The sequence below is a fragment of the Balaenoptera borealis genome (assembly GCF_965194805.1).
Source record: "Balaenoptera borealis genome assembly, chromosome: 5".
Classification (NCBI taxonomy): domain Eukaryota; kingdom Metazoa; phylum Chordata; class Mammalia; order Artiodactyla; family Balaenopteridae; genus Balaenoptera; species Balaenoptera borealis.
The window spans coordinates 1,539,187-1,557,146 of NC_138862.1; the positions used below are offsets into that span (position 1 = coordinate 1,539,187).

Here is a 17,960-nt window from a genome sequence, read left to right on the forward strand (position 1 = left end):
AATGTCATGCCCCCTCAGGCGTGGGAAGAGTTGCAGGACAAACACAGACCATCACAGGCACCAGGGGCCTCACCCGACAGCTCGGTACTCTGGGCACATGTGCCCATCTGCACCCCTTCCCACGCCAGTGCCCAGGTCCCCAACAGAGCAGAGGTGGCAGTGGCACTGGGTGGGGGCAGGCAGGTGGTGGGAGGGGTGCCCGCAGGTGAACCCAGGCTCCAGCCCTGCACATGCTTCAATTTCAAAACACAAATTCAACAATACAATTATTAAAATTCAAGACGGCAGCGACAAAACATTAAAACCGCAAACAGGGTCCTCGTGGTGGGACGCCCCAAGCATGGCGCCCAGCTTAAGTTCCCCATGGCATGGAGCCCCGAGCACGGAGCCCCTGAGCTGGGTGCTGTGCGACACGTCAGACACTGAGAGCCCTTTGAGATTCACCCGCTTGATGGTGGGGTCTGGGCATCGTGTAAAGGGGTCCTTTTAAAATTTCTAGTGCATTTCCCTCTTCAGTGACAGGAATCTAGGGCTGTGAAATTCATTTTGGGGAACATTCATCGAGGGCCACCATATGAGGGACACCATATAAGTCACTTCACTGGCAACAGAGATGAATGCAATATCTACCCACTCCCCGCACATGGATGACACAGGCCACCGTGTCAATATAAATATATTTATATTGGAGTGTGACAAGTGACCCTTAGGTTATCTCTAAATATCTCTTGTTACACACTGGTCCTTGTCTTCTCTTACATGGAGGAAAATTGGACCGTGTGACTTCCAAAGAAGTTTTCCGAGAAAGACTTTTCTTTCTTCTGGGAAGCTTGGCTGTGTTTCTTTCTTTCTTCATTTTTTTTCCTTTACCTTTTAACCTCCCTCACCTGTTTCTTCCACCACCAGCGCCCCGCCCCGGGGGTGGACTTACTTTACTCTCTCCCAAAGGCTATCCCACGCTCCCCACCGTTCATTAAAATCCACTTTGACCCAGGGATATGAGAGGTCTCCTTTGCCATATACTAACTTGCTGATGTACATGGGCCTTTTTCCGATTTCTCCTCTATCCTGGGTCTGGCTTTCTACTCACACACCTGACAGGGGTGCTGTGTGGTAGGGAAAGCTGGTCCCAACCTGGAGTCTTTTTATTTGGGGCTTTTCTGGTTCTCTTTGGAGGATCTTTCAGAGATGATCTCTTGTGACAAAGATTCATTTATGTGAAGTTTAGCAGTCTTCGATTTCGCTCGATTTCTCTTTCTTCTGTTAAAACCAGAGAAGGTCCTTGCGCTCTTTCCCTCTGCCTGTCCACCTGTGTAACCCAGCGGCCAGGATGTCGGTGGTCTGCACGGGACCTGCTTCCCCCGACGAGAACGAGGGGCATTTCTGGCCATGGGGTTGGCAGTGAATTTTTCGTTTGTTATTGCTCTCTCTCGTAACTTTTGGAATTGTTTGACTCTTTACAATGTGCATGCATCCCTCCTATAAAAAACAACCAAGTCGCTATTCTCAAAAAGAATTTTAAAAGGTCACCCAAAAAAAAAAAAAAAAAAAAGGTCACCCAGATGACCTTGGGTGGAGGAGGGGGAAGAAGCTGTCTGCAAACTAGTGCTCGGTGCACTGATATTTCCTAAAACTGTCTCTCATTTGCATCTCTGACAAGCAGATGTTTCATGGGAAACCATTTTTCTTTCAGGATTTCTGGAGCAGCTGCTGGCCCCGCTCTGCCGAGAACGCCTGCAGTCCTGCGTTTCCTTTCATTCTGCTGCAGCTTAGTCCTGGCCTTCCACGAATAGAGGAAGCCGAAAGGTGCAGGAAGAGAGATAAACGTCGACAAACGGAGCCGTCTCTGCCCCACAGGTCAGCTTTGGGGTTTTGTCTTCATGTCTACAATAAAGAAATGGGTTTTTGTTTTGTTTTTCTCATGGCTCATTTGAGATTCAAGGAGCCCAGAGTTGGAAGCGGGTGACTCAAGTCTGGGTTGGAGAGGGGTTTCCGTAGCAGACATCTCAGTGCGTGGGAGCGTGGCACCAGCCTTACTGTTTGCAGGGCGGGCTTCCCGTGCTGGGTGTGCCACCCCAGCTCAGGGCACTCGGCAGAAAGGAGAGTTTAATGTGACTGTTCTTGTCCCAGCAGCTCTAGTTCAGTAAAACCAGCAGAGCCTTCGGTTGACAGCATCTGGCTAAGGCAGGCTGGGCACTGCCACCGCCGTGAGGTGAAGGCACTGGGCCTGTAGCATAGGAGGCCGGACACGCCTGTGCAGCGGGGCAGCAGCTGCTCCTGCCCTTGCAGCTTGTGCCCGGAAGTCGCCCTCGCACTGCCCCCTGTCCCTGGGATTCTTCTTCAATGTTGTCTCAGCTCTGCAGCCACCTCCTTTTCCGGAGCCACAGCACTGCCACCCTGGGCTGTCCCCACGCTGTGCCTCCCTGCATCTCCAGGGGGCTCAGGGCGCCCACAGGGATGAGAAGAACACTCTGGGGCAGTCCTGACAGGTGCGCTTTCCTGCCCAGCCTGATGGCAGACTTGGGCTCACAGGTCTCGCCTTGGCCATGACCCACTGACAGGGTGGATGAGGAAGGGGGCAGCGTGGCCCTTCCCTTCCTGCACCACTGCTCCGGCCAGCCTCCTTGGCAACCCCTCCCTTCAGAGCTGGCCCTCCTCCCCGCCCTCACAACCACCCATTCCTGTGCCCCACCCAAGGCCGCCAGCACCGCATGCAGACTCTGCTGGTCGCATCCCCTGGGCTCACCTGGAGCGGTGGTCTGCTCCTGGGAGGGGAGGACCCCTGCAAGCACACGAGGTGGGGGGGGGGGCGGGGGAGGATGAAAGGGGCTTCCAGCCCCTCCCCTTGGCCCAGACCCTCCCTGAGGTCCACCCTGAGCTCAAACACTCCAGGGCCCCCACCCTGGGCTCCCCATCAGCATAGCTCTCAAGGGCTCTGTTTCTGAGGATGCCGTATGTTTTGATCACAAAGGTTTGCAGAGACAGCTCAGGTCAACCTGTCCTTGGGCCTCTCCCCTCCCCCCACCGCAGTCCGGGGCATCGCAGGGTCTCCCGTTTCTCGGGGATGGCTGTCCTTCCTTGTCTGACCCTTGTCTGACCCCAACCTTGAGAACCATTGTTTCATGTATTTTGTCTCTCCTGGGTTTTTCAGTTGTTCCAAGCAAGAGGGCAAATTTGGTCCCTATTCCTCCATCATGGCTGGAAGTGAATTCCCTTGTTTGAATTGTCATATCTCCCCATTCTTTATTATGGAGAGATCTCCTCAAACCCAGGAGTTTGCAAGAGCTGAGTCTGTGGGTGTCCTTGGCTCCCTCTGTGTCCACGTGGATCCTGCTGGGATGTCCTTCTCTGACCTAAAGCAGGGGAGGCCTGGCCTGGCATGCTCCACACGGAGCCCAACCTCTCCTGGACCACGTGAGCCCGGCCTGGCCCCACTCCCTGCCTTTCGGACTCTGTGCCAGTGGAGGCTCTGTGCTCTGAAGATTCTGAAGATTTCACGCTCTGATGGCTTTTGCTGTTTTTTTAAAAAGATTTTTTTTTTTTGATGTAGACCATTTTTAAAGTCTTTATTGAATTTGCTACAATATTGCTTCTGTTTTATGCTTTGACTTTTTTGTCCCCAAGGCATGTGGGATCTTAGCTCCCCGACCAGGGATCGAACCCACACCCCCTTCATTGGAAGGCGGAGTCTTAACCACTGGACCGCCAGGGAAGTCCCTCTGATGGCTTTTGGTTTAGATGGCTTCTTGCTAACAGCTTCCCCCCAGGCCAGGAAGACCCTCCCCTCTGCCCTCCCAAACCACCAGGCGGGGATGCATCACCATCCTGCCCAGGAGCTGTTCCTCCCCCGCCCCATTCACCCCTGGCTCCCTGCCTGGCACCTCCTTGGGCCTCCAGGGTGGTCCTGGTCACGATTTGCTGTGCTGAAATTCCCCGGGGAATCGGGGGTGCCGGGGCATTTCTAGGAAATGTCTACTCCAGACCTTTGGAATGTCGATTCATCCTATTTTTAATTTAAAAAATAAATTTGATTTTCTGAATAGGCTGGTGGTTCAAACGTGGAAAGTATCAAGTGACAAGTGTCCCTCCCACTCCCACACCTCCTCCCGCACACCGACCCTCCTGCGTTGCTGTTACTTTCTTATCCTCCCAGAGTCAAATGCATGTGCAAACGGCAACTTGGAATGATTTCCTTGTCCTTTGCGAAGTAGTAGCAGTTTGTACACACAGCTCTTCACCTTGCTTTCTCACCCAGTAATACATTCCTGAGCTCGTGGCGGGGGATGGGGGGCTGGAGGTTCGGTCCTTTCCTCAAGGAGAGACAGACACAATCACAGAGCCCGCACACCGGCTGTCACTGGTGAGGGTGCCGCACAGATGCTTGAAGTGGGGAAGCAACGCACGGAGCTGGGGGAGGGCTTCTGGGTTAACGTGTGACCGGGCGCTTCAGGGAGGAGGTGGCATTTGAGCAAAAGTAGAAGGCAGGAGGGAGCCTGCGGGCACAAAGGGGGGCCGGGAGCCTGGGGGGCCGGCCTGAGGCAGGTGATCCCCACGAACCCGAGGAGGCCAGCGTCAAGGTCAGGCTGTGACGCTGATGCGGAGGGTGGGGGGATGGGGGGTGTGGGGACGACTGAGGACCTGCCCGCTCAGGTAGTCCCGGCTGCAGTAGACACGCTCGGGCTGGGACGGCGCGCGCTCCACGCAGCCATTCGGGATCCCAGGCTGCTGGGCTGTGCAGGGCCAGGACTCCCCTGGGTGCCTCCACTGTCCGATGGGGAGGGGTGGGCCAGGCCCGGAGTGGGCATCCCCCTGCTGCCCGCTTCCCGTGGGGCCATCGGGTGCAGGGGCCTGGGAGGCGGCGCTCGGGGGGGTTAGCTGCAGTGCGCTCTAGCAGGGCTCACCATCTGTGCCACGAGGCGAGGGGGCGGGGCAGCGGGACGCCAAGGAGAGGCCCGATTCTGGGTGCGTTTCGGGGGTAGAACCAGCATGTGTTGACAGCTTGGACGCTGGGCGAGCAAGAAGGAGGCGTGGAGGGTGGGTCCCAGGCTCCCGCATGAGTGAGGGGCCAGTGGGACAGCGGCTCCCTCCGGCGGGCTTGGGGAGGGGGGCAGACGCTCATCTTGGACTTGTTGGCTTGGAGGTGCCTGTTAGCATCTAAGATGCAGAGGTCTCGATGGCAGTTGGGTGCTGTGATGGTTAATTTTATGTGTCAACTTGACTGGGTCATGGGGTGCCCAGGTCTTTGGTCCAACGTTATTCTGGGTGTTTCTGGATGAGATTAACATTTAAATCTGTGGACTGAGATTGTCCTCCTCGATGTGGGTGGGCCTCGTCCCATCAGACTGACCTCCCCAAAGTTAGAAAGAATTCTCCTGCTGGACGTCCTTTGAAACAGGATATTGACCCTTCTCCACCCTTAACGGGAACTAAAGCATCCACTCTCTTGAGTCCCAGCCCGCCGACTCACCCCACAGGTCTTGGGACTTGTCAGCCTCCCCGGTCACGTGGGCCAATCCTTGTAATACCTCTTTCTCTGTATACACAGCCTGTTGTTCCTGAGGAGCCCTGACCAACACAGGTGCGCCTGCAGGAGTCCAGGGAGAGGTGTAGGCGGCAAACCTCGAGTTGGTTAATCACCCCCAACAAGGTGGGTCCCCGGGAGGCACTACAGGCAAGTGAAGAAAGGAGAGCTCGGCCGAGGCCAGGCAGACCAGGGACAGGAGCGCGGCCAGCTGGGCAAGCTGTGCTGGGAGATGCTGGCCTCGCGGTGGCCACCCAGCAGTGCTGTCCCCATCCTGGTCACGGCCCGGCCATTGTTTCCCATTCTCCTTCTGCAGACAGCACGACAGTTGCCCAGGACCTCATGCCATTTCTTCTGTCTCGGCCCGAAGCAGGTCTGCGGTTTGGAAGGACTCGCCTATTCGTCATCCGGCGGTGCATGGACTCGCCCCAGCCGGCTCCGTGTGAGAGTCCAGCTCATCGTCTTAAGATGATAAACTGAGCAAAGTCTTACGACCCAATAACTCCTAGGACCTCCCGCGTCCACCCCGGTCGATGAGCTGCGGCTGCATTAAAGTTCCTGGACGCCCGCCCGTTTGGTTACTAGGCTTTTGTCTGTTACCATCGAGGCTGCGGAGCCAAGTTGGCGTCTGAAGAATGTTTGTCTGTTTAATGGACAGTCTCTGGAGGGCTCCAATCTTCCTTCTAGGCTTCCCCTCCCTGGGGCACTTTCTTTGCCAATCGTTTTCCTGCCATGAGGTCCTCAGGGTCCCCAGGCACCTGCAGCTCAGAACATCCTGTCTTTTGTTTTGTTTTGGGTTTTTTTTGCACAGGTGGAAAATGCTTTATACTTCCCCTGAGCTGATGAAATTCCACATATGGTGGAAATTATTTTGGAATATGAACAAAAAAATACCCAAAAAAAAGGGCCACCACCCAGCAGGACGGCTGCAAAATACATCACTATGTCATTAAGAAAGGTGTCAGAACAGCCAAGTTGGATCATCTGATTGAGTTCACAGAAAAAGTGGGGGATTTCAAAGTTTGTGCAGAAGGACAGTCGTCCTGTTGTTAGGCTTTGTCACAAGGAATTCAGGACACTCATGACCCAGGACGTCAGTACCAGCGGTCCACAGTACCAGGGGTTCGTGATGACTGTGTAGTGCGGGGGTGACAGATGGCCACAAAGTGCCCACAGGCCATCACTGTCAGGCGAAAGATGTCCAACACTGCAAAGAGTGTGAGAAAATAAATCTGTGTGATGCATTCTTCATAGCTAATAACTTTGCTCTGTGTCTGGGTAAGACATCCTCTCTTCAACGACCCACAGCCGGGGTCCAGGGTCTCGCCCTTGGAGGAATGGAATTAATTTGAGATTGTACGTAATGAAACAGTTATATATCTACATAAACTTAAGGCTAAGCTCCACAACAGCATTTCTAATACAATCTCCGCTTACGGGTGGGTGGATTTACCTACCGAGAGGGAGGGTCTCTCCTGGGGTCACGCAGACCAGGGGGGCACGAGCAGGCTCTGGTCCCATCACCACGGCACCAGCATGCACGCCTGCCTTGTGGGCAGGAGGGGTGGGGTCTCCCTGAAGTCTACCAGCTTCTGAGGATCCCTCATGTATTCCATGGGCAGAGAATTCACCTTGCACGGTGAACCAGAAAAGTGTCCAAGATTTAAAGAGCTGAAGGTAAAAATCAAACACAGACGTAAACACAGAGTAACTTACACCCTTATGGTAACTACTGAGGGTAAAGGCATAAATCAGGGTGGGAAGAAAAACTGACAGATTGAAACAAACAACAACAAAAACCCAAACAAAGTTAAAAGGCATATGACAAACTGGGAGAAATGCTTGCGGTAAGTAGAGCAAACAAAGGGTTAACGTCTTGCTATTTAAAGGACGTCCATATATCACTTTTAAAAAGACAAACTAAGAAAAAACAGATGATAAGGCAACAGGCAATTAACAAGAAGAACAGCAAGTGGTCAATTATGTGAAAATAGCTCAACGCCATAGATAAAACTGTAAATTAGAAGAATAACAATATCCTGTGTTTCAGTGAGCAGATTAGCAGGCGTTAAAAAGGATGTCATTCCTGGTGTGGAGGGAACGTGGGGGACATTGGAGCTTTTGTCCCTTGTTTCTGTGGGATACATTGATAAAACCCACCAAAAAAATCTGTATGACTTCTTAGAATTTATCCTGAGGATATAATGAGAGATGTGCCCCCAAATATATGCCCAACAGTGTTTTCACAGCATTCTTATTATAGCTAAAATCAGAACAAATAACTGCTCAACAATAAAGGATCAATCTACAAATTTTATTTATTCAAAACAATGTCATTCTCAACACTATTACAATGACCGAGTGGATCTACATTATTGATCTTGAAAACTGCTAGTGATATAGTTATTCCATGAAAAATTGTATAGGATAGACCACATATGGCATCCCCAGACTTCTACAGGACAGTGTGCATAGTTTTGTGTTTTCGTGCAGATACAGATAATGTCAGTCGTTTTTCTGTGTGATGGAGCTGTGTCTTTTTCTACTTTTTGTTTATTAATTGTATGTTTTTATGCAATTAATAGGTAGAGCTTGTATAGCAAAAGTGGCAATGTTTCCCGTATTCCACGTGCTAGGTCTCAGTTCTCTGGAAGCATGGTTTGGACAGCCGGCCTCTGCAGTCTGCCGTCCCATCACCTGCTCCGAGTGGAGCCTCCTGGAGGGACAGAGCAAGCTCCCTGGGCTGGAGGACCTGCAGCTGAGTAAAGGCTCCGCTCCGAGCACGTCCAACTGGAGTGTGAGCACCTGCTGCGTGCTCAGACACCCCCGGGATGGAATGTTCTGGAGCGGCCGCAGCAGGTCAGAGCCGGAGCTCTGGCAGACACCTACCGTCCAGATGCCAGGATGGAGAGGGACCGTGGCGAGTGTGACAGAGCCTCCGCAAAGCAGAGGTAATCCATCGCTGCTGGGAAACCACCACAATGACAGGGTGTTTGGAACAAAAACTCGGTGTCCGGGAAGAACGTTTCTAAACCAGCTCCAGTTACGGAACAGAAGCTAACATCAGGAGGTGAACAGAAAACCGGGATCCTGAGCGATATTTCAGGATGAAGGTGTGAGAGGAAACCTAACCGCTCGCTGGGTGCACTGGGGCAGGCTGACCGCGGAAACAGACCCCAAAATGTTCAAAGGCACAAACACAGAGAAGTGTATTTACTGCCTGAGTAAACAGTGGAAAGAGGCTCTAGCTGATGGGGCGGGCAGGGCGGGGGCTGGATGTTTGAGCAGAGGGACAGAGGATCCCTCCTCCATGCAGGCATTCAGGGACCAGCTCCTAGAGGCTCCTCTGTCACCCCAGGGCCACCGGGCTGCTGCGGGGAAGAGGGGCGGGAGCGGCCTCTGCAAGTGCTGCATCCCTGCTGCGCGGCTGTCAGCTGGAACTCAGTCAGAGCCCACCGGCCCCAAGGAGGCTGGGTGACGTACCCGGACGGTGGGCCAGGAGGAGGGTGGCTGGGTCTGTGAAGCGGCGCCTGCATGCGTAGTTGACAGATGACTATTTATACACTTGAGAGGTTTCAGTGCTTTCTAGAATAAAAATGATTAAGACGAGTTTGGATTTGACAGTGACACAGGTACAAATTCATACAGACGCAGTGGGTCACTTTAACTCTGCCACTGACAGCAAGAAACAAGGGAATTTCTAGACACACCTTTGGCACTTATGAACTATTTTTTTTCCTTTAAATCAGCAAATACAGGTAGTCTTGTTATTTTATGAGCATACAGAGAAACATAATTATTTTAGACTCAGAATTACTGAAAGTATTATCTATGTGGTTCTTTTCAACCAAAATTAATGTAAATACCGTAAAAACGTTGAATTGAAGATGTGGTTTGTAAAAAGAACTTCTGTGGCTAACATTGCATTTCTTTGAACGACTTTTAGTTTTTTTAAACAAGTTTTCCTGTTTTTCTTCCAATGTGCTTTCCTGGTATTATTATTATTATTATTATTATTATTATTATTATTATTTTGATCCCTGCACAGCTTTGCTCTAATCACACTTATTTTTCTAAATTCTTTTGTAATCGAACACTGCATTTTCAGTTTGTACAAAAACTATGTGAAAAGTTACCTCAACCAGAGAGTCTAAATGTTCACCAGATGGGCCGATGTCTGGCGTTCTCTGCAGAGAGCGTCCGAATCCTGCCCAGATGGTCGTGATATTTCCTGACAACAGGCTGCATCCCGGGGGCAAGGTGGGCGGATCATCTGTCTCATAGTTGCCAACATTGAGAAATGAAGAGAATTTCAAAGCAAGGAGGAGAAACCAGCGCTCTTATCTAAGTTGCTCTCAATTTGAAGGACATTCGGTGGGAAAGCCTGATCAGAAGAAGATAAATCTAGTTTGTAAGCATAATAATTACCTTATTATTAATCGGTGACAATTTCCACTCAACATGCTTTTAATATGGAGAACCCAAAATAAAAGTTAAAACTGCAGCCATCGAATATGGAATTTTCCTTGCAAGTTATTTCTTACCAAAGGAATATATCATCTAGTGATGGGAACTTATTTTAAGGGTTTGCTTTCTTTTCACAGTGGAATGCTTGGGGTCCACAACCAGCTTGAGAAAGCCATCTCATGGTTTTAGTGTAGCAGACAGCCAGTTCTTCAGTCTTAGGGATTTTTAGATGTTGAAATGTATTCTGCAGAAAAACCTTGAAAGTTAGTCATCCAACCTCATGTTGGCCTAAGAAACGTAATCTTTAGTGAAAAGATAAAAACAACTCTGAAACCCTATTTTATCGAGCGCCTCTGATTGTAAAACTATATAATCACAAAGTGCAAGTGTCTTTTTTGCTACTGCTTCTGGCTACCCAGCCGTCACCACCATCGGGTTTGGATACAAAATAAAAAAGATCAGCCTGAAAGGGGTGACACACACAGACAATATTTCTTACTCTCATCACATTTTGGGTAAAATAAACACCTCATATTTTGAGAACAATTTTGGAGGTATTAATTTTATTTTTACATTTTAAGTAATCAGCTTTTGCGTTTGCTGCTAGTGTATTCTCCTATCTCTAAGCAATATGTACCAAGCGCCACCGCGAGCAGAGCACTGAGTGACACAGCGGTTCCTTGCTTGTCCCGCCCCTCCGTCACCCATCGCCTTGCTTAGTGCTTACCACTCGCTGTTAAACACACCTGCGCCTCTATCATTTGCTCTATCAATTGTAAATAATGTCTTTTAGCCCCTGGCTGTAAAGATGAGGAAATCAGCACACTTTTCCTATTTCCCAGTTCCTTGCTCCTTTTCACTCCACACCATTGTTAGCATTACAGTTTCTCTGTGGTCAGAAATTTATGACCTTACATTCTTACAAACTTGTCCTAGCCATATTTGGTAATGTTTTAAAGTTCGTATCTTAGTTGGCTGCAGTTTACATTCTAGCTCGTAGGAATAACATCTCCTGAGCTTTTGCACTGAAAAATGGTTAGTTGGCTTTCACTTATGACAATTTAGCTGGATATAAAACTGCATTCATACTGTCTTTCCCTGAGGATCTCAGGGGTGTCACTCTGTTATCATTTGGTGTCAGTTACTGTTGTGAAGAAGTCTGAGGGCAGACTGATTTTTTTTCTCCTTATAACTAACTTCATATTCTTACTGGGCTGCTGAGCAAAGATTTGTTTTTTAATTATTTTAAGTAAGTTCCCAGGCATCTTAGTATTGACAATGCCGTGGGGTGTTCATTTTTCTTGAGATCTAATGTGACTTCTTTAATCCATGAACTTAAGCCTTCTTTTATTATGAAGAGTATTCTTGAATTATATGCCTCAACATTTGTTCTGTCCCACTGGTATAATTTTCCTCCTCCGGGGCTCCAATTGTGCACACACTGAATCTCTTTTGACTGTCTTCACATTGAGCATTTTCTCTTCAATTGCTTTTTTAAAGAATACATTATGTTATGGAAGAGTTCAAACATGTTACACAGAATTATATAATACACTTCTGTGTACCCGACACTGCAATACTCATTAACTTTCTCCCATTCCTGATGATCTATTCTTTCACTTATGTCTCATCCTCACTCAATTATTATTACTATTTTAGCCTTTTAGGTATGTTTATGTACATTGAAATGCACAAATCTTAGCTGTACAAATTTTAATAGACATTTTTAGAGCAGTTTTAGTTTCATAGCAAAATTGAGTGAAAAATACAGATAGTTCATATACTCCCTGCCCCCGCACATGCACAGCCTCCGCCATCATCAATATCTCCCACCAGATGGTACATTTGTTATTATTGATGACCCTGCATTGACACATCATTATCACCCAAAGCCCATAGTTTACATTAGGGTTCACTCTTGGTGTTGTACATTCTATTGGTTTTGACAGATGAATAATGACATGTAGCCACCACTACAATATCACACAGCGTAGTTTCTCTGCCCAAAAAATACTCTGTGCTCCACCTATACATCCCTCCCCCACCCCAATCCCTGGCAACCACTGATCTTTTTACTGTCCTCATAGTTTTGTCCTTTCTAGGATGTCATATGGTTGGAATTACACAGTATGTAGCCTTCTCAGATTGGCTTCTTTTACTTAGTAATATGCAGTTAGGGTTCCCTCGTGTCTTTTCACGGTTTGATAGCTCATTTCTTTTTAGTGCTGAATAATATTCCATTGTCTGGATGGACCACAGTTTATTTATCCATTAACTTACTGAAGGATATCTTGGTTGCTTCCAAGTTTGGGCAATTATGAATAAAGCTGCTATAAACATCCACGTGCAGGTTTTTTATGGACATAAGTTGTTAATTTCTTTGTGTAAATATCAAGGAGCATGATTGCTGGATTGTATGGTAAGACTATATTTCGTTTTATAAGAAACCACCAAACTGTCTTCCAAAGTGGCTGCACCATTCTGCATTCCCATCAGCAGTGAGGAGAGTTCCTATTGATCCACATCCTCACCAGCATTTGGTGTTGCCAGTGTTCTGGATTTTGGCCATTCTGATAGGTGTGTAGTGATATTTCATTGTTGTTTTCATTTGCATTTCCCTGATGACATAAGATGTGGGACATCTTTAAATATGTTTATTTACCATCTGTATATCTTATATGGTGAAGTGTCGGTTAAGGTCTTTGGCTTATTTTTAAATCAGGTTGTTCATTTTCTTATTTTTAAATTTTAAGGGTTCTTTGTATATTGTGGATAACAGTCCTTTATCAGATATGTGTTTTGCAAATATTCTCTCCCAATCTTTGGGTTGTCTTTCTATTCTTGACAGTGTCTTTTGCAGAGCAGAAATTTTTAATTTTAATGAAGTCCACCAATTCTTTCTTTTGTGGATATGTCTTTGGTGTTTATCTAAAAAGTCATTGCCAAACCCAAGGCCATCCAGGTTTTCTCCTATGTTATCTTCTAGGAGTTTTATAGTTTTGCATTTTATATTTGGGTCTGTCCTCCATTGTAAGTTAATTTTTGTGAAGGGTATAAGGTCTGTGTCTAGATTCATTTTTTGTGTGTGTGATATCCATTTGTTCCAGCATCATTTGTTGAAAAGACTATCTTTGCCCCATTTCATTGCATTTGCTTCTTTATTAAAGGGGAGTTGACTGTATTTATGTGGGTCTATTTCTGGGCTCTCTATTCTGTTCCATTGATCTATTTGTCTATTCTTTCACTGTAGCTTAGTAAGTCTTGAAGTACAGTAAGTCTTGAAGTTGGATAGTGTCAGTCCTCTGAATTTGTCCTTCTACTTCAATATTGTATTGGCTGCTCTGGGTCTTTTTTCCTCTCTTATGTAAACTTTAGAACCAGTTTATTGATAGTGCCAAAATAACTTGCTGGGATTTTTATTGGGATTGCACTGAGTCTATAGATCAAGTTGGGAAGAACTGATATCTTGACAATATTGAATCTTCCTATCCATGAACATGGACTATATTGGCATTTCTTTAATTCTTTGATTTCTTTCATCAGAACTTTGTAGTTTTCTTCATATAGATCTTTGTATATATTTTGTTAGATTTATACCTAAATATTTTGTTTTGGGGGGTGTTTTTAATTTCACTTCACTTGTTCATTGCTGGTATATAGGAAAACAGTTGACATTTGTACGTTAATCTTGTAAGCTGCAACCTTCCTATAATAACTTATTAGTTCCAGGGTTCTTTTTTTGGTCAATTCTTTTTAATTTTCTACCTAGACACTCAGGTCATCTGGTAATAGCTTTATTTCTTCTTTCCCAATCTCTATACCTTTTATTTCCTTTTCTTATCTTACCACATTAGGTGAGACTTCTGGTCTGATGTTGAAAGGAGGTGAGACATCCACCCTTGCCTTGTACCTGATCTTAGTAGGAAAGCTTCAAGTTTCCCACCATGATGTATGATGTTAGCTGTAGGATTTTTGTAGATGTTCTTTATCCTGTTGAGGAAGTTCTCCTCTACTGAGAGTTTACTGAGTGTTTATCATGAATAGATATTGGATTTTGTCAAATACTTTTTCTGCATCTATTGACACGATCATGTGATTTTTCTTCCTGTTGGTGTGATAGATTACATTAATTGATTTTAGAATACTGAACCAGCCCACTTTGGATCACTACCTAGCACCTTCATGGACTTGCTTTCATGTATCATTCAGAGTTTATAGTTGTCATCTATGAAAGGACAGTCTGATTAGGAGCTACCTGGCCATGACTGGAAGCAGAACAAGTTATATCTCATTCTTCTGTTCACAAGGAGGAAATATTTTAAAATATTAAGGCAAGGGGCTTCCCTGGTGGCACAGTGGTTAAGAATCTTCCTGCCAATGCAGGGGGCACGGGTTCGATCCCTGGTCTGGGAAGATCCCACATGCCACGGAGCAATTAAGCCCATGCGCCACAACTACTGAGCCCATGTGCTGCAACTACTGAAGCCCACGCTCCTAGAGCCTGTGCTCTGCAACAAGAGAAGCCACTGCAATGAGAAGCCCGTGCATCGCAACGAAGAGTAACCCCCGCTCGCTGCAGCTAGAGAAAGCCCGCGCGCAGCAACAAAGACCCAACACAGCCAAAAATAAAATTAATTAATTAATTTTTAAAAATATATTAAGGCAAAAACAGCAGGGGGATAATCAGACATATCCTGAAATCCCTGAGAAGAATCATATTCCCTGATCAAATTTTTATAAGTCCACATTAAAATTTCTTCAGATGAAAACAAGCAGCGCACATTTTATTTTTAATGTTGAAAACAGTTCACTGATTTATATTTAGACTGGCAACTAAATCATCTTCTTGCAAACAACAGGAAAGACCTTCCTGTAGCTGTAGTGCGGGCGTGGGCAATTTCCCTCGGGCTCTGTCACATCCACTCAGGGCTTGGCCTTCCCTGGGAGGCCGTGGCTGTGAGGGGAATGAGCATTTGGCGGTGACCTGGCTTTGTGGTCTCTGGTAGGTTGCATGGACTTAGTCATGTTATTTCCCACTTTCCTTTGGCTGAGCGTTAAATTCACTAAAAAAAGAGAAAAGAGTCCAAAGTCGACTGTCTTCCCTTGCAGCGTGGCCGTGCCTACCCCAGAGCCATGGCTCTGTCGCTCACATTCTGGGCCCGCGGCAGCGCCCCACCGCGGCAGCGCCCCACTGTCTCTCCTCTGTCCTCTGCTGAGTCTCACCTCCTCTGTAAGCCAAAGAGATGGTGCCTCCTTCAGACGACCACAGCCTTACTTTGTGTCTGGGGATGCAGAGAAGGATTTCGGACCCGGCTTTGGGTTGCAAGGCGGGGTCCCTGACATCTAAGCCGGGAGAGGAGCACTTAAATAGGCGATTTTACATTAACTGCTACGCCAGCTTCACACGCGTTACACAGCTGCGCGGTCACACCAACAAAGGGCCTCCCGGCTGCTCACAGAGTGGTGAAATGTGAAAGGCCACGAGCCGCTAACGGTTTAGGGCCACATGGTACCGAGGCACCCTACCCGCCCTCGGGCCACCCGTTAAATTGCTCAGATGGGGCTTCTGGGGTTGGCAGGAGGGGAGCCTGGAGGAGGAGGTGGTAAGAAGGAAAAGCACAGCCCTGTGGTTGTGAACGAGGTGTCCCGGCCAACCCGCATCCCGCAGTGCGTTAAACTCAACGCACGCACAGCAGGGGTGGGCGCTGGCGGGCCGGTGGGGAGATGTGGGTGGGGCTGCGTATGAGTGGGAGGGGGGCATCTGGAGGGGGTGCTGGGCAGTGGCTACTCTGCAGGAATCCTTGCTCTCAGAAGGAGCACTTAGGAGGGGAGTGTCACAAGGTCTGCATCTTACCTTGAAACGGTTTACCAAAAAGTAAAAAGGTGTGTGTGTGTGTGTACGTATGTGTGTGTATGTAGAGAGAGAAAGAGAAAGCAAAATATGCAAAAATGTTTTAAATTGGTGAACCTAGGCGCAGAGTATACAGTTGTTCATTGTATGTACTATTTTTCAACTTTTCTGTGAGTTTGAAATTTTTTGAAGTAAAAAATTGAATAAAAAGAAAAACAATTCAACTAAGTTAAACCATATTTTTACTTATGTGATTCTAATATTTGCTAATTAAAAAAGAAAAGAAAGTTTCGCATCCCTGACTTAGGAATCCCCGTGACCCACCCATGAGCTTCTCCACGCACGGCCAAGTGTAACCTGCTCTCGGTGGGAAGACCCTTCTCTCACTTGGTGACGTCAGAACTGCCCTGCCTCTAGGACCCAGGACACCGGCTGCAAAGGCAGCACAGCCCAGTGGCTTTGAGCTTCGTATTTTCCCACAGGTGACCTGCTGACTCTGGGATCCGGGACAAGTCATCCCCCTTCTTGACCACTCATTTTCTCTTCTGGTTTTTGAAAGTGGGAACATTATTACTTGCTTTGCCTATGTCACAGGTATTTTGTAGAACCATCAAAATTGTATAATATACATAATGTTTTTATATACAGTGCTAAACAAATGTATGGTCAAATTTTATGATTATCATTATTTTATGTAGTTAGCATATGGTTAATATTCTGAAGTGTTGAGCGTTAAAAAAAATGATTTGTTTTTAAAAGGAAATAGAGTCAATAATAAACACCTACTTTGTGTGTTAATGCCTAAAAATAGATGGAGTTGGCATTTTCACTTTTATTCAGTGTTATTATGATTTGAAAGCATTTCTGTTCATATCATAGTGGTCTGGGGCAATAAACAAAAGGAGTAACCCCCCAGCCCTCCTGGGCCTTCGCCATCACTCATCCCTAGGTGACAGGATGTTCCCAAGACAGTCCCTGGGGGCTGCTCGGGACGGGGGGCCAGAATCCTGGCAGGGCCCAGGGCCTGGCTGAATTCTCCTCATTTCTCTCTCCTGAAGTGGATTTGGGGAGAAAGGCAAGAGAAGGGTGTGAGGGTGGAGCTCCCGGGTCATCCCCCCATCACCCCAGGAGACCCGTCCAAACGGGTGGGGGGCCACCCAGAAGGAGAGAGACCAAGCAGCTACCCCAGAACCTCTGGGCACAAAAGGCTCTAAACATTGGTGAGGTTCCGAAGCAATGGCCAAGTGATTTTTCACTTACTTAATTTTGTTAGTTTTTCTTTTTCTTCCCAGAATCACCCAGGGACCAGGGGTTACTCTCAGAGGGCAGACAAAGGAAACATTTCAACTCTTAACGTCTCCGCTGCTTTCGATTTATCTGTGGGCGACATAACAAAACCCTTGAAGATGCTTTTAAAGTGGCAAGGAAGGAATTAATCACTGTATGTAAATTCAAAAATGAATGAAAGTAATTCAGTTAAACTGTAAACTGTGAATTTAGACAGAAAATTTCAGGCTGAAAATAAACATTTGTAGAGCCTTAAACTAACAGCCACTGTGGTGAAGGCTGATTTCCACCTTAATCACCACTTTCACATCCATAAATAGAGAGACTTTTGTGCTGGGCGCAGAGCATGAAGCCCAGCTCCCACTCTCAGTGCCTTCGCCATAAAAATAGAAATCAAGGAACTCTCCAGACTCCACCACTGGCCACTTGTGCCAAGTTCGTCAGCCGACCTGAGCACCTGTATGTGGGCCTTGCACATGGTGGTTTTTCACCCTTGTTACATTTAGTGGCAGAAACTTTTTCCCAAATAAAGTCTAACCCCATCATGTAAATCAGATAAAAGGGAGCTTCTTGGGCCAGCCTCCCCACCACCTGCAGGGCCCCTGGGTCACTTGTCCCCTCTGGGCACCCCCTGGTGAAGGCCGTGGGTCCCCGGTTCTCCTATTAACCAACAGTGTATCTCAAATACTGGTCCTAAACCTCTGTTTTCTGATGAAACTTGATTTCCACTTCATTTAGTTCTCCCCATTTACTTTTTGAAATCACAAACATAAGAGCCAAAATGGCACTTTAAAACAAATGATAAAAGTAATCGTAAATACGCAAACCATGAAA

General features: G+C 47.2%; 1 pseudogene across 1 annotated transcript; it reads right to left on the reverse strand.

Moving 5' to 3' along the window:
* Positions 1-5,027: 5,027 nt before the first annotated feature.
* LOC309629002 (olfactory receptor 7A10-like) lies at positions 5,028-6,861 on the reverse strand (annotated as a pseudogene). The gene has a single exon. The product of its transcript is annotated as an olfactory receptor 7A10-like (transcript).
* Positions 6,862-17,960: the final 11,099 nt, after the last annotated feature.